The sequence below is a fragment of the Gopherus flavomarginatus genome, chromosome 3 (genome assembly GCF_025201925.1).
Source record: "Gopherus flavomarginatus isolate rGopFla2 chromosome 3, rGopFla2.mat.asm, whole genome shotgun sequence".
NCBI classification, from domain to species: domain Eukaryota; kingdom Metazoa; phylum Chordata; order Testudines; family Testudinidae; genus Gopherus; species Gopherus flavomarginatus.
The window spans coordinates 136,635,404-136,650,696 of record NC_066619.1 but is presented as its reverse complement, the minus strand read 5'-3'; the positions used below and the strand labels follow the sequence as shown (position 1 = coordinate 136,650,696).

The 15,293-nt window shown below is 47.1% G+C and overlaps 1 protein-coding gene and 1 non-coding gene across 3 annotated transcripts in view; one reads left to right on the top strand and one right to left on the bottom strand.

Annotated features, from left to right (window-relative positions):
• The window catches only part of LOC127048436 (zinc finger protein 501-like), a 257,068-nt gene that overhangs the window by 164,177 nt on the left and 77,598 nt on the right, over positions 1 to 15,293 (bottom strand). The window lies entirely within an intron of this gene.
• On the top strand, positions 13,587 to 13,781 carry LOC127048532 (U2 spliceosomal RNA). Its single transcript, XR_007773719.1, has one exon. It is a non-coding gene; the product is annotated as a U2 spliceosomal RNA (small nuclear RNA).

The following is a 15,293-nucleotide window of genomic DNA, read 5'->3' as shown; positions in this document are numbered from 1 at the left end:
CTGCAGCAAAAATACTTCAGGGCCAGACTTCAAAGAGAAACTACTGAGCTTCAGTTCATTTGCAAATTTGACACCATCAGCTCAGGATTAAACAGACTGTGAATGGCTAGCCAAGTACAAAAGCAGTTTCTCCTCCCTTGATGTTCACTGCTAGAAGAGGGCCCCATCCTCCCTGATTTAACTAACCTTGTTATCTCTAGCCTGATTCTTGCTTGCATATTTATACCTGCCTTTGGAAATTTCCACTACATGCATCTGACGAAGTGGAGATTCACCCACGAAAGCTTATGCTCCAATATGTTTGTTAGTCTACAAGGTGCCACAGGACTCTTTGTCACATTTTACAGATCCAGACTAACACAGCTACCCCTTATGATACTTGGAAGGAGATGGGGTGACTCAGAGATTCCCTCCTTCCCCATCACTGCAGAACTGTTACCTTTTGTCTGAGCCAGGCAGAGTTTATCATCATCACATTCTACCCTCCACTTCTCAAAGTGTCATGTGATGAAGTGTTCTCAGTTGTCTCTGCTTGGAGATGATGCTTTGACTTATTTAATCCTATGCCAGAGTTGCTATGACTGGAGCTGAAAGTATTAAAGACTGAGAAGGGGAATTCAAATGAATCCTAAATGCGGTGTGATCATTGGGAATTTAAATCCCAGGTTCCATCTATTGGTAAAGCCAGTTCTGGTAAGGTTTCTGCTTTTCCCCCCATTATGGGAATGCTAGGATACTGAACATGTTGTAAATAACATAACTGACTATTGAGACAGTGCTGAGTGAAGCAGGTTTGAATGGATCAGAGGAGAATGTGATGGGAGAATCTCTTGTCCTGATTCTAAATAATTAGATGTAACCTGCTCTGGAATTTCAATTTACACTTTCATTGTCATGTTTTCTATCTTTCTGTGATCTGGGTTTTTATCTTTCTTGATGCCTGTGTGGTCACACTATTAGATATTAGTTCAGCTCAGATTTATTGGAGAATTTAAGACAAATGACCATTTGCTAAAGTCGTCATTTCTCACTTCAGCTTTGCTTTTTCCTCATCCTTCCATGATGATATAGAGAAAGTTCAAGTGCAGTTCTGTCAATAGGAGAGAACTCTCCAATTTACTGGCCATGCTAACAAAGACACAGCAGTGATTTAAAATCTCCACTTGGCCATGGTGAACGCCAGCAGACCCCTGACTAACTGAAGGAAGTGCATATGACCACAGTGTAGTTCAATTGTTTAAATCAATATTGTCTCAGATGACTACGTTGACAGGCGAAGGCCTCCTGCTGATATAGCGCTAGCTACACAGGGGATTAGAGATGTGTAACTAACTGCATTGCTCAGCTGTGTCGATTTTTCACACCCCTGAGCAATAATTATACCGATAAATGTCTTTAGTGTAGACCAGACAGTTCTTTCTTGTGTTTTCTGCATTTGTATCACTTCTCCCCTACTTTCTACTACTTTGAAAGATTTAAAGTGTGAAAAGAGAGGTATTTTTTCTTGTGATGCTAACGTTCCCACATAGGAGACCCCTTCCACCAGCACGCATGGCAGAAGAACCAGAGACACATGAACTCACAGAAGTGTTGGGACAAAGCACAACTTGAGCCAAAGTTCAGTTGTTGGCAATGGGGATTAAAAGAAAACTAACATGACCAGAATTTGTGATCTTTGAATATATTAGTGTTACTATTGAAAATGAAATTATAGGTTGTGTTATTGGTTAAAGAGTAAGAGACTAATTGTTTGATAATCTGAATAATTTTGGAAAACTGAAAGTTGTCTTGTGTTTTTTCTTTTTTTAGTTGTACAGGAAATGATGGTTAATCTTCAAAAGTTAATTTGATTCAATTTACCCCCTGTAGTGTAAGGAGTTCTGGTAGAAAACCTCACTCCAAAGGTTGGGGTGGGAGAATAGGTGTTAGAAAGAGTATATAAGAGAATATTGGGTCTGTATAATTTTTTTTTTTTTTGTATTTCAAATAGAGCATATTTTGCTTAGCTTCAAAGTCAATTTCTATTAAAAGGAAAACTGCTCGAGGAGACAAGTTGTATAAATTTTTACCCACTTACACTGTAAGCGTCACTGACTTCCCCACTTCTCTAATTTGCAAAGGAAAGGCCTGACATCTGTCATAGGATGTGTCCAGCAGGTAGGAAAGCTGCAGTTTTCAACCATCAATACCAAGGAAAAGGCTGAAGTCCATTGCCTTTCATATCTAAAAGCCATGTAGAGGCTGGTCTACACTGAAAAGCTGTGTTGACATGGCCATATCTCTCAGGGGTGTGAAAAATCCACTCCACTGAGAGAAGAAGTTAATGTGACCTAAGCCCCAATGTAGACAGTGTTATGTTGTCAGAAGAATGTTTCCAGTGTTTGAAGGTTAGACATAGCCTCAGACAGACTGATCCCCTCTGGGAAGCGAATCATGACATCAATTTCAATTTTGACCCATCTCCTTATATGTGAGAAAGCTGTGTTAGTATGGAGGGCTGAGCCAGCTGTCTGATCACCTGGTTCAGCTGAGGGAAAAGCTCTAATTACCCATCAGTCCAAAGACTGAGAGAAATGTTGAGTTCCAACCATTCTCATTTTAGTATCTTATTGTTCCTTTCTCTATGTTTTGTATTGGCCTTTCTCTTCTATCAGGGTGTGACTGTATAGCTCAGTGCATGTGTGATAATTGCTCTTTGGTGCCACTTGGCAGAGAGGTCAAAGTAATTCACAAGAAACTCCTGCCTCAGACCTGACAAACTCACACCTAATACTCTGATTTTTATGATATTTATCCAGGAAGCATAGCAGTGAGATCTCTACAGAAAGCTTGTAAATTATTGTTACTCCTGATCACTGCAAGAGGTGTGTATGAGTCCTATTGAAGGAATCATGTAAGTATATGGAAAATTATGCCCATATGGTATTGTCATGAAAGTGAGTCACCCCAATCAAAGGTCTTGTTGGGAGTGGCCCATTCAAGGGGGGGGAATTGTCACCTGTCCCTTGCTAGCCAGTTATGTGATGTGTTGCTGCATTGTCAACCTTTTCACCAACCCAGAAAAGCCAATGGAAAACTATCAAAGACAAATTATAGACATTGAAACCTTGTGGAAGTGTAAACGACAATATGACAATGAGGAAATGGTCCTTTCTGTGAATATACACAAAAGACTGATTCATTTTATAACAGGATGGAGCGAAACACTCTGGGTCCATTCACCAAGGAGATCACTAATGACCAGTGGTGCTTTAAGAAAGGCAGGGCCCTGGCTCCTAGGGACTAGCAATCACTGCAATAGACTTTCGCCTCAGACTTCAATCTACTTAGGTAGGAAAGGTAACTATTAAAAAGTGTAGGTTGCATTTTGTGATTTTGTTTTGTTGGTAACAGTTGGTTTCCATCATTCACATTTGTTTGTTTTAATCTCTGTCCCTTGTTAAAGAAATTTCCCTTTCAATAACTGTGCTCAAGTGCTGTGTGTGATCCAGTAGCATTGGGCTATAGTTAAACTGGTAATCTGGGATGTACCATTGCTTCGGGGAGAGAGGATCTGGGATTTTTCTGAGCCCTGGTCTACTCTAGGGGAGGGAATCAATCTAAGTTACGCAGCTTCAGCTACATGAATAATGTAGCTGAAGTTGATGTACTTAGATCGACTTACCGTGGTGTCTTCATCGCAGTGAGTTGACTGCTGCAGCTCCCCGGTAGACTCTGCCTTCGTATCTCACCAAGCTGGAGTACAGTGGTCGACAGAAGAGTACTCAAGGATCAGTTTATTGCATCTACACTAGACATGATATATCAACCGTCCGCTGGATCGATCGCTGCCCGCCAATTCGGCAGCTAGTATAGACATACCCCGAGTATCTGGTGATTGGAGCTGGACCCCAGAGGGGGACACATTGAAGGAACTCAGGGGTTAACGTGCCTTTATTGTCAACTGTCAAGGTTGCTGTAGCTCAGAGGAGGGTGCTTGACTGCCTGACAGGCTGGTGAGTTTGGTCACTAACATCCAGCTGCCAAATGCAAAAGTCCCTCTTCATCGTGGCAGGTGGCCGCAAGGAGACTCACGGCCCTCAGCACCCTGGGAAGGGTCACAATGTGCATCTATGTTGATCCACAGAGGGAAAGCTCCCTATAGCATAAAACTCTGCCCTATGAAATCATGGAACATGTGCTCTTCGCTCTGTGAAAGCACACAAAGAATCCAAGCAATGAACAATGGGATAGAGAAACCTGCATCACTGAAAGTATAGCCATGAAGACATCACCACACACCAGCCTTCCCTAGCTGGCAAGACTCAACCCTCCACAGAAAGACCCCTGGTGGCATAGCCCAGCTCCCTAAGCCACAACCACTTAACACAGGGGCCTTTCTACACTCTGGTTCTGTTCTCACTGAAGGGTCATTTCCAATTGTTTGCTCAGACCAGCTTCCCCAGCACACTCACTGCTGTGCAGCTCTGCACGTGTGGCCATGGCTGAACAGCAAGAATTCCTGCTCATTTCCCTACTGGCTGGAGCATGGTTAGAATGTGTTTGTGGTTAATGACATCACTATAGATTGTTCGTTTCCTGCCCTGGGAATTCAGACAGTCCCTTTTCCCAATGTATCTCCAGCACGTCCAAGCTCCCTGCATCCACGTCACTTTCCTCAGCCAGGCTGCATAAGGGGAGGGCAGAGAGCAGCAGCTTCTGATGCTCCCTTCACAGCACAGCCCAGGTGGGGAAAGTGACTAGGATGGACGGGGCACTTAGTGTTGCTCCTCGCTCCCCCCACCCGTCTATGGGCCCACGGAGGAACGCTGGGGGTGAGTGAGCTGTATCTTTGTGTCAAGACTTTCCCCTCCCTCCACAATGTTCCTCCACTGGATACAAGCAGGGCCAAATGTGGGAGCCTCCCCAGGAAGCAGTGTCTGACACTACACTGGCAGTGTGTACCTTTGCAGTGCCACATGGTGCCCCTTTGATCATCGAGTGCCCTGGCTGATTTGGGGCCCCTGGAAAAATCTCCCCCATGTCGGCCCGAGGGCTAGAGGATCTCCCACCCCCGGCTTTGGCCCAGGGGCTGCAGCAGGGGCACAGAGCTTCTCTGGTCTCAAGGCTGCAGCGGGGGGTGGAGGAATCAATGAGTGAGCAGGGTGGGGCCACTGGGGAAGGGGTGAAACAGAGGTGGGCCGTGGATGTGGAAGGCGTGGAAGACTTGAAAGAGGGCAGGGCCGCAGGCAGAAGAGTGTTTGGGGCCAAGGTTCTGGTGCCAGGGCCGCTACCCTTGTTCTCCCTTTTCCTGGGCTTTGGCATCACTAGCCCCTGATTAACAAGTAGGGTTCAGTGGTCCCCAAAATGTGGGGAATGACTCCGACTGAGACACAGAGGAACATTCCTGGGGACACCTCAGGGTCTGAGCCAGCCTCCATGGAGGGCAGGGGGGAGCACCACTCAGCCCCACTCTGCCCCAGCTCTTCCCCACCCCCACCCTCAGCCTGGGACCCAGCTCCTGGCCCAGCCTTGATCCCCTAACCTCTGTCCGCACCCCTCTACCCAGCAAGCAACAGCTCCACTCCCAGTCCATGTTCTCAACTCGCTTCCAAGGAGTCACAACCATGGATAAGAGAACACAGTGTGAAATGTTTGGGGACCACTGGTTTATGGAGATGTCCTCAATCACTTCTATGCAGTCCAATAAAAGCTATTCCTCACCCACCTACCCCTCCATCAGGATGGACTAGGTATGTTCTGCTGCCCTTCACTCATACAGGAAGGATAATAACATTTCATTTCACTCAATGTTAAAGTGATTTGTAACCCACCACCATCCCAAACTGGTTTTGGGGAAGTGGCCCCCTCATGCTGCATAGCTAGGCAGAGTAGGTGTGTCTATGCAAACACGGTCTGTTCCTGAAGCCTTTCCCACAGCTCCTCACTAGATGTGAGAGGGGAGCTCATTCAGCCCCTGCTTACGCTTAATATTTAAAAACTCCATTGTGTCCCTATCTCTATTGGTCTTAGATTTCTCCTTCTGTCACTTTCGTGATAGCTCAGATGAGGTGGCTGAATGGTTAAGGTGATGGACTGCTAATCCATTGTGCTCTGTACACAGGGATTCAAATCCCATTCTCATCAGCTGCATTTAGCCTTTTCCTTTCCTTGACAAACAACCCACTCCCCCTTTGGTACAATGACAGACCAAACCATGTTGCTTCCAGCAAACAGAAACCTTCTCAGGAACTCAGACCTCCCCCTCCTTTAAATTAAATATGTCTCAACTCCAGCTTTCTGAAAGAATTGTCTAGTTCTGTGTTTCTTAGCTTTTATCTCAAAAGGTGACATCCTCATAATCTCCCCCAAACAGCTTGGGACTTGCCCAAATTATTAAAATACCCCCACCTCACCAAGGCCACGACAGTGACCCACAGCTAGAGTGTCTAGGGCCAAGTTGTTCTGAAGGAGGCAACTCAAACATTTTCTTTCTACTTCCCTTGGCAAGGTCTGACTGGGAAAACAAAATGTATGAAATTGAAAATTTTCTACTGAAAAACCAATGCTAGTCTGGTTGGGGAATTTGGTTTGAATCGCTTCTTGGCTCCTTGGAGCTAAGATCAAAGTATAGTGTCTGTTCTTATCAACTTATTCTCTTCTGATTTCTGAATCAGTTCAGTTCAGTCTTTGTCCTCCAGATGTGTTTCCAGCTGCTGAGTTATGCGGGAGAGAGGCCAAGTCATGAAGTCTCCACCCTTCCTTCATGTTTCTTCCAGCTTGTTAGGAAGCTTCTTTGCTAGGATGTGAATCAAGCAGTGTCCATCCTCACAAGGCAGACTTTGCACAAACCATATCATCATTATATGAGAGTGGTGAATATGGGGCTTTCAGGGTGCTGCTTTGAGCACAGTGTGCCACACCTGGGCTGACATTGCAATGGAGATGTACCCTTTGTGTCCATCTCTCCTGGGATAAAGATGGCAGCATGGCTGGCCTGGGTCATCTGACTTTGGCTCATGGAGCTAAAGCTGAGGGGCTAAAAACTGGTGCAGATATTTGTGTTCACACTGAAGCCTGGGTTCAGAAACCCTCACCCCTCGTGGGGCCTCAGAGGTTGGGCTCAAGTCCATATGTCTGCACTGTAATTTTATAGTCTTGCAGCTGAAGCCCCATAAGCCCGAGCCAGCTGACCCGGGCTTTGGGACAGGTGCCCTGGGTGTGTTAATCACAGTGTAGACATAACGTTAGGATACATGTACAGTGCAATGAAACACCCATGGCTGGCCCGTGTCAGATTAATCAGGGTCATGTGGCTTGGGCTGTAAAGTTGCAGTGTGCGTGTCTGGGTTCAGGCTCTGTACCCTGCTCTAGAAGCCCAGAAGGTTGGGCAGGAGTTTAGCAAGTGGAAATGGTAAAACCACAGTGGAGTATTACCCTGGACTCATGGCATTTCTCCATTGGTCTGTCTGCTTTGGGGCAGGGACAATAACACGTCCTGCTGCATTCGTTATTTCCAAGGGTGGTTTAGGATTTTCATTCTCAGACACGGTGCACTAAGCAGGACTCAATCCTCAGTGTAAATAAACAAGCCACCAACACATCAGTGATTCCAATCGCAGGGAGCAGGTTTTCTCTGGGGCACTGAGAGTTTTCAGGAAGTTGGTGGCTCCTTTCTTTCCTCACCTTGGAGTAAACTCAGCTTTTTATTCCATCCTTGATGATTCATGGAATAACAACAGTAATATGAAGAAAGAGGAGAGTGAATATCTCACTGCCAGGGAAAAGTGGCCATGTCCCCTCGATCTGACCGTTGCCATTGCAGGAGAGAAGGTTTCAATGGAATCCAATGCTCTTGCTCAGACAAGTGACACAGGGAGGTTTTGCTGTTCATGGATCCATGCAAAGGAAATTGTGTCTCTGTGTGAAAATGGGGAGGGAAATGAAACACCCACATGGTAGTGCCTAAGGCAGAAGGGACCCCTATAGGATTAGAATAGGATAAATTCTCGAGCAGCATGTTTCTAACTTTGCCCATCTGTCAATTTTGATTATTATCTATGGAAATATTTTGCCATTGGGCTGTGTGTTTACACAGGAATTGACATTTACCAACAAGTAGGTAATTCCTCCAAGCCTGCCTAGTCTGCCAGTGGTGAGTTTAGAGGGATAGAGTCGCTCTCCCCAGTCCCCATGCCAGGCCTGGGCTCTCCATGCTGCTCACTTCCCACACTGCTGGGATCCATCCCTGATCTCCCCTCAGAGCTCTGCCCCCTACTCCCACTTCTGGGATCCCCTCCCAACACTGTCCAAATACCCTGCTTCCAGGATCCCTCCCCATTCCCTTGCTCCCCTCTGAGCAAAAGCTCTGCATTATTCCCACACTGGGAATTGAACCGGGGTCAAAACCAGGAATCCTAACCACTAGACTATATAGGATTGGCATGTTTGTCTACTAAAACAACCCCCAAGGAGAGCAGCAGCGCCACCCAGTGGGGGTTGCACACAGAGCTGCATTAACCCTTCAGGCACTGAGATTTCCCTCTATCCATTCCTAGTGCCTGTAATCAGGAAACAGACATCAGAGCTCCCAGGTGCTGCACAGACCATGACTGAGATCGGGGCCCCATATTGTGCAAGGTGCTGTACAAACCCTGGCCAACACTGGGATACCCAGGGAATTCCCCTCAATTTCTCTGAGCCTCTGCTGCCCAACTTCTTCTGGATCACCCTCCCCCCTCGCAAAAACCCACCTTTCCAAACAGTTTTTCTTTCCCCACCCCTTAATTATGCTTTCACATCCTGGGACCATCTCCTTTCTTCGTTCCCCCTGGTGAAGCAGAGATGGTGGCAACTTCAGCTATGTGCTGGCTGGTGAGTCTTGCCCAAAGGCTCAGGGTTTAGTTGATCGCCATATTTGGGGTCTGGAAGGAATTTTCCTCTGGGGCAGATTGGCAGAGGCCCTGGAGGTTTTTTGCCTTCTTCTGCAGCATGGGGCATGGGTCACTTGCTGGTGGAATCTCTGCAGCTTGAGGTCTTCAAACCACAATTTGAGGACTTCAGTAACTCGGACATAGGCTAGGGGTTTGTTATAGAAGTGGATGGGTGAGATTCTGTGGCCTGATTAGTGCAGGAGGTCAGACTAGATGATCGATATTGGTCCCTTCTGACCCTAAAGTCTATGAGTCTATTGGAGACAGCCCCAGTAAGCACTGCAGCCCACCCCAGGAGGGTGTTTGCAGACACAGGAAGGGAGCAGTTGGAAGTGGTGGGTGCTGGGAAGCAGGAGGCCGGAGCCGGAAGAAGAAAACCCAGAGACTGGGGGCAGGACAGCTCCTGGGGGCAGGGTTCTGGCACAGACCAGGGGTGGGGCAGCTCCAGGGGGTGGGACTCTGGCACAGCCCAGGGGCGGGGCATTTCCATGGGGCAGGGTTCTGGCACATCCCGGGGGCGGGGCAGTTCCTGGGGGCGGGGCTCTGGAACAGCCCGGGGGTGGGGCAGCTCTGGGGGGTGGGGCAGCTCCTGGGGGCAGGGCTCTGGCACAGCCCAGGGGCAGGGCAGCTCCTGGGGGCGGGGCTCTGGCACAGCCCAGGGGCAGGACAGTTCCTGGGGACGGGGCTCTGGCACAGACGGGGTGGGGCAGCTCCTGGGGATGGGGCTCTAGCACAGCCTGGGGGCGGGGTTCTGGCACAGACAGGGAGTGAGGCAGCTCCTGGGGGCGGGGCTCTGGCACAGACCAGATGCTGCTGCTGCCGCCGTTTGACCTGGAAGCCCGGGCTGAGCAGCTGCTGCTCCCCAGGGTCTGTGCGGGGAGATCCCGGCATTAAAGCTCCTTCCCCGCCAGGCCGCGTGGGCTGGGCCGTTCTCCAGGGGAACCAGCCTCCGAGAGCCCCGGATTCTGCCACCACCAGCTCCGGTGCCAGAGACTCCAGGTGTGTGAAGCCCCTGGGGAGAGTGCGGGGGAGGGGCAGGAAAGTGACTTTCAGCCCCCGGAGCCACAGCTGTTGCAGCCCCTGGGAACCTGCTCCCTGGTTGTCCATGTGCTGCCAGCAGCGCTGGAGCTGCCCGAGCCAGAGCGGAGCAGCTGTTCTCAGCTGCAGACAGGATCTGTCCCAGGCCCCACTGGGATCCAGGTGGGGACAGAGCCTGTGGCCCGGGGGTTCCCCTTTGTGTGGCTGGTGGGGGCAGGAGGGGAGGGGAGGGGAGAAGCCGGAGCTACAGGCGGGGGAAGGGCGGTGGGACAGGCGGTGGGTTGAACGGTATCTGTGCAGCCAGGAAAGTCCAGGGGGAGAGTGTGTGTGAGTCGGAGGGTGAGATACCTGCATCCTTTTCCTGTTTGTGGCACTTCTCTCCCAAGTACTGGTAACAAGTCTCTCTAGTTCTCCCCCTTTTCTCTCCCCTCACCACACAGGACTATCAAACTCAAGGAGATTCCCTCATTTTTCCTAAAATGATTGACTCTCTATTCTCCTATTTTTCCCAATTTTCTCCATAATTCTCAAATGTCAATTTAAATTCTCATATTTGGGGGGCTTCTCCCCCATGCCCCATTTCATCTACAGCAATTCGTCCTTGTTTTGGTGGGAAATTGTTGCCCTGAGTCATTCCCAAAAAGGGATCGGGGTTACTGGGTGCTGTTTGGGGGAGCCCTGAGACACAGCTCCCTCTAGGGTGGAGATGGGGTGGCTGTGCTTTGCCAGCAACAGGGCATGGCTAGGGCACGGGGGGGGGAAGGATTAACCAGTGTCCCCTATGGAGCCTACCCAGCCCCTTTGGTTCTGCTCCTTTCTAGCATTTTGTTCAGAGACCTTATTACTGCAGAGGCTGAAAAATGTTCGTGGATTTAGCCCTGGCAGGAGGGGTCATGTCTACACGGTAATAAAGAGATCAAGCATTTTCCCAGCAAGACAGACTCTAGGATGTCTGTCTGCAGGGAAAGGGCCTGGAGGAATTGTGATGTGAAAGGAACTAAAGCCTGTTCTGAAACCTCCACAACTGCCCTTCTCATCCTGCCAGGCTGCAGAATGACGTCCATGTTTCGCTCCAGCTCACCCCATCCTCCCATGGGACAGGGAAGGGAATTGGCTGCAGAGGATCCCGTCCAGGTAGGGTTCAAGTCTTAAACATATTTTTCGTAACTGGCTCTGTCCTCATATATATCCACTGAGAACTGCTAAAATATAGTTATCTGCAAAACCGTCGGGGCTGGGGGTGTGGCATTTAGCCATTGTTCTACACTCAATTCTGCAGATTAACTTCTAGACTCTAGGGGGCTGAGTAACTTGGGGGGTAAATGGGAACATTCCAAGCATCACTTCCCATGTTTTTCTCCTTATCTCTCAGCACAGTTATGCTAGGCCTTTTACCTGTCAATGCAAAAAAGGAGATCTAAGGTTAAAGCATATTACCAACACTCTCACATTCAAAAATTTTGTCTTTACATACCAGATACAGGAAAGACAAACCATTTAACCTAAGAAAAACAAATGTCTATTCCTTCCATCCACAACCTTTTGGGTTTTGGAACCCATAACCCTTAAAGGCGAACATTTTAAGTATGAGGGTAACATTCTCAGTCCTCAAATGCTAGGTACAGTTACTCTATCCTTGATTTAAATAAATAGGATAACAACAATTTATTACTCTTGCCCCTACAAAGACTAGGGACCCCCACAGCATCAAAAACAACTGTTTGGACAAGCAGGCCCATCATGCAATGCGGGATGGGTGTGACCATGCAAATAACATCAGCTCCAAAAGACCTTTACAGCAGGTGACCAACAGATGTCAGGGTAGAGTTCAAACTGACCCTGCTTAAACTAGATTGTCGAAAAGATTGAAAAATTCTGAACTTTACATTGCACCAAATGAGGGTGAGAAACAGGGGGCTGGAATAGGAGCTTGCTCTGTGCACCCCATGCATTGACCTGGTATTGCAGTGCCTCCAGGACCGGTGCCTCTCCTTCTGGGAAGAATCTTCTGGTTAGAAAAGCAGAAAGAATTTTACTGTAATGATGCCCCTTTAGAGCAAATTTGTTCAAATTGTTGAAAACAGGTTGGAAACCCTTGTCTTCTCTACAACAAAATATTATGTTTTCTCAGAGTCTAATGTTTTGTGAGGCTGTGGATAGATATGTGAGGTTCTTTGTCTTGCTAGAGGATTGTTTAAGGAGCTGGGATCCTTTTTTTCTGTGGTGAGTCTTTTCAACCATTAGTATAAGGGTTGAAGGCTTTCCAGGCTGTTGGGGAGATGGTTGGTTGGTTGATTGTTTGTTTGCACAGGCAGAGACAGAGCTGTTTAAAGCTGTTCCCGTGTATCAGGTCAGGTCAGGTTAGCTGCAGCTCACCGAACCCCGAGGATCTGAGGTGAGCTACTTTGTAGCAGAGGCAGACCAAGCAGCAGGTACAATGCCAGGTCGCACCCCGGCTGGCCTGGGCTCTCCATGCTGCTCACTTCCCACACTGCTGGGATCCATCCCTGATCTCCCCTCAGAGCTCTGCCCCAGATAGAATCTCAATGACTGAGAGACCTTTTCCATTGGACTGTATAAACCGGAGCCATAAACTCACTGAACGTTAAATCTCACCAAAAGAGGGTCAATCCAGCCTCATCATCGTATCCACTCGTTATACTCCACACCTGAACATAGCTGTCATATGAACAACATACTCTCCTAGATCAGTGTCTGTACATTGACCCGTTAACCTTTTACTCCCAATCAGGGCTATTGCAGATGATGGATTCCTTACGCCACCTGATCTTAAACCAAATTTTGCACCCCCTTAATAATCTGTAACGTTATTCCCTGACCACCAGAAACTTCTATACCTAAACTCTGTAGCGTACACTTTTTTTTAAAATCATTGTCTTAGTAAAATCTGAGGCTGTGAGGGACCTCAGGAGGTCCAACCCCCTGCTCAATACAGGACTGATCCCCCACTAAATCCCCACCTGGCCTCCTCCGGGGTTGAGCTCATAATTCTGGGTTTAGCAAGCCAATGCTCAAGCCACTGAGCTATCCTTCCCCCCTACGTTGACACTTGTGTGAGATCCTGGCTCCTGCTCCTTTGCAAGGTGTGTGCATCTGCTCAACAATTTTGTGTTGTGCTGCTCCCCTGCTGCAAACCAGGCAGGCAGGCTTGGTGGCCGGAGGAGGTGGGTCGAGCCCAGGTTCCCTTTGTCAGACGCCTGGTTGAGATGTATCCTAGCCCTCCTTAATTATCTCTTGTCTAAGCTGACCAGCCCTAATGTCTGTAGTCTTGTCTCATACTTTGGAAGCCTGCTATTTACCCCTTTCAGTTGTAAAAACGGACAATTGATTCCTACCCTTTCTTTCCTATCTGCTAACCAGTTACTGATCCATGAGGGGGAGGGGCTTGAGCGGTCTGGAGTAGCTAGTAACTGTGAGTGGGAACCTCAGGGCAGACTGTTGAGAAGCAGGGCACAACCCCCAAATCGGTTGTGTGTTCTAGACTTAGATTTCACCAAGTGTCAGATTCTGGATGACGTGCCTTTTATGACTTTTTAAATGAAAACTTGCTATTTGGGGATAATTTAAGCATTCTATGCAGAGGACTAGAAATGTTTTTATTGACCTGTATTTTAGATCATTTTAACATTCGCTGGAATCAAAGTTTTAAATCTGTTCGTATCACTTTAATAACTGATATTTCCTCTATCTCAGGACTAGCTATTAAACTGATTTTTTTGGACTAGGGAGATGGAATAGCAGCTTCCTCCAGCCACTGCACACAGCACCCTGTTATTGTGGCACTGAAACCCCAGGAACGGTGGACCTCCCTATGGAGAGAATATCGTGGTTGAAGAGCAAAGTGGTGTTGTCTGTGTTACCATTTGGTTTGTACTAAGAGTATGGTTTCAAGTCATTTGTAACTCTTTCATCAGTTATTAGTTACATCTTATTACACTGGTCTACAATTTTTGAGAAGTCGTCTGCTTCAGAGATAAAATGTGATATTTCTTATGTATTATGATGTGCTGAATTCAAATATGACAATTAAAACAACTGATTGGCTACTGTTTCTAAGATATTTAAGTTTTTACATTTTATGTCTATATATATTGTGTAGATAGTAGAGTTTTAATCATAAATTGTAAACCTAGGTCTTTTCATGTGTTTATGGTTGCTTTACTTCATAATATTTCTCCTGTCCTGTTTATGTAACACTTTAAAAATCAGCAAAAGGGTTATATAAATAAAATTTATTATGAAACAAAAGGCAAAAAACTATTATGTACATAGTTTAGTCCTATTCAGTGTCTACTCGGTGCTTCTTGGCTTGTCTCTTGTATTCATTAAATGGAGCATCTCTTGTCACTGTCCAGCAATAGTCTGCAAGCATTGATGGGCTCCATTTGCCCTGATAGCCTACCAGGAGATTCCACTGCTGTAGTCTGGAGCCCAACAGCTCTGCCTTACTCTTGGGTAGTTCCAAATCCCTGACAAAGTCATTTAGTTCACCTTGTGTTATAAGGTATGTTTCAGAGGAGGAGGATGGGAGAAAATGTGGGTCCTGTGACATTGATGGTTCAGGACCAGAAGTTTCATCCTCTTCCTCTTCCTCGTCTGAATCAAGTGAGAATGATTCTGGTGCATCAGGAACCGGCAGTCCTTCTCCGTGGGGTACTGGGCATATAGCTGATGGAATGTTTGGATAATGCACAGTCCACTTTTTCTTCTTTGACACACCTTTCCCAACTGGAGGCACCATGCAGAAGTAACAATTGCTGGTATGATCTATTGGCTCTCTCCAAATCATTGGCACTGCAAAAGGCATAGATTTCCTTTTCCTGTTCAACCACTGGCAAAGATTTGTTGCACAAGTGTTGCAGCATATGTGTGGGGCCCACCTTTTGTCCTGATCTCCAATTTTGCAGCCAAAATAAAGGTGATAGGCTTTCTTAACCATAGTGGTTATACTGCGCTTTTCTGATGCAAAAGTCACTTCACCACAAACATAGCAGAAGTTATCTGCACTGTTCACACAAGTACGAGGCATCTCTGCTCACTTTGGCTAAACAGAAATGTGTCCCTTTGCAAAATCAAACACTGACAAATAAGAGAGCACGACACTGTATGATTTCTAGAGCTGATATAGGGCAATTTATTCAGCAGAGTGATGTAAGCTTCGTTATAATTGCATCATCCATGACTTCTAGGAATAACATGATGCAATTCGTATCATGTATGACGCAATACCAGCTTCAGATTGCATCATTCATTGTTTTGCCTAAAAAGCAAGTACTGTCCAAACCCAGTCATAGATTTATTCATAGATCCAGTCAAAGATGT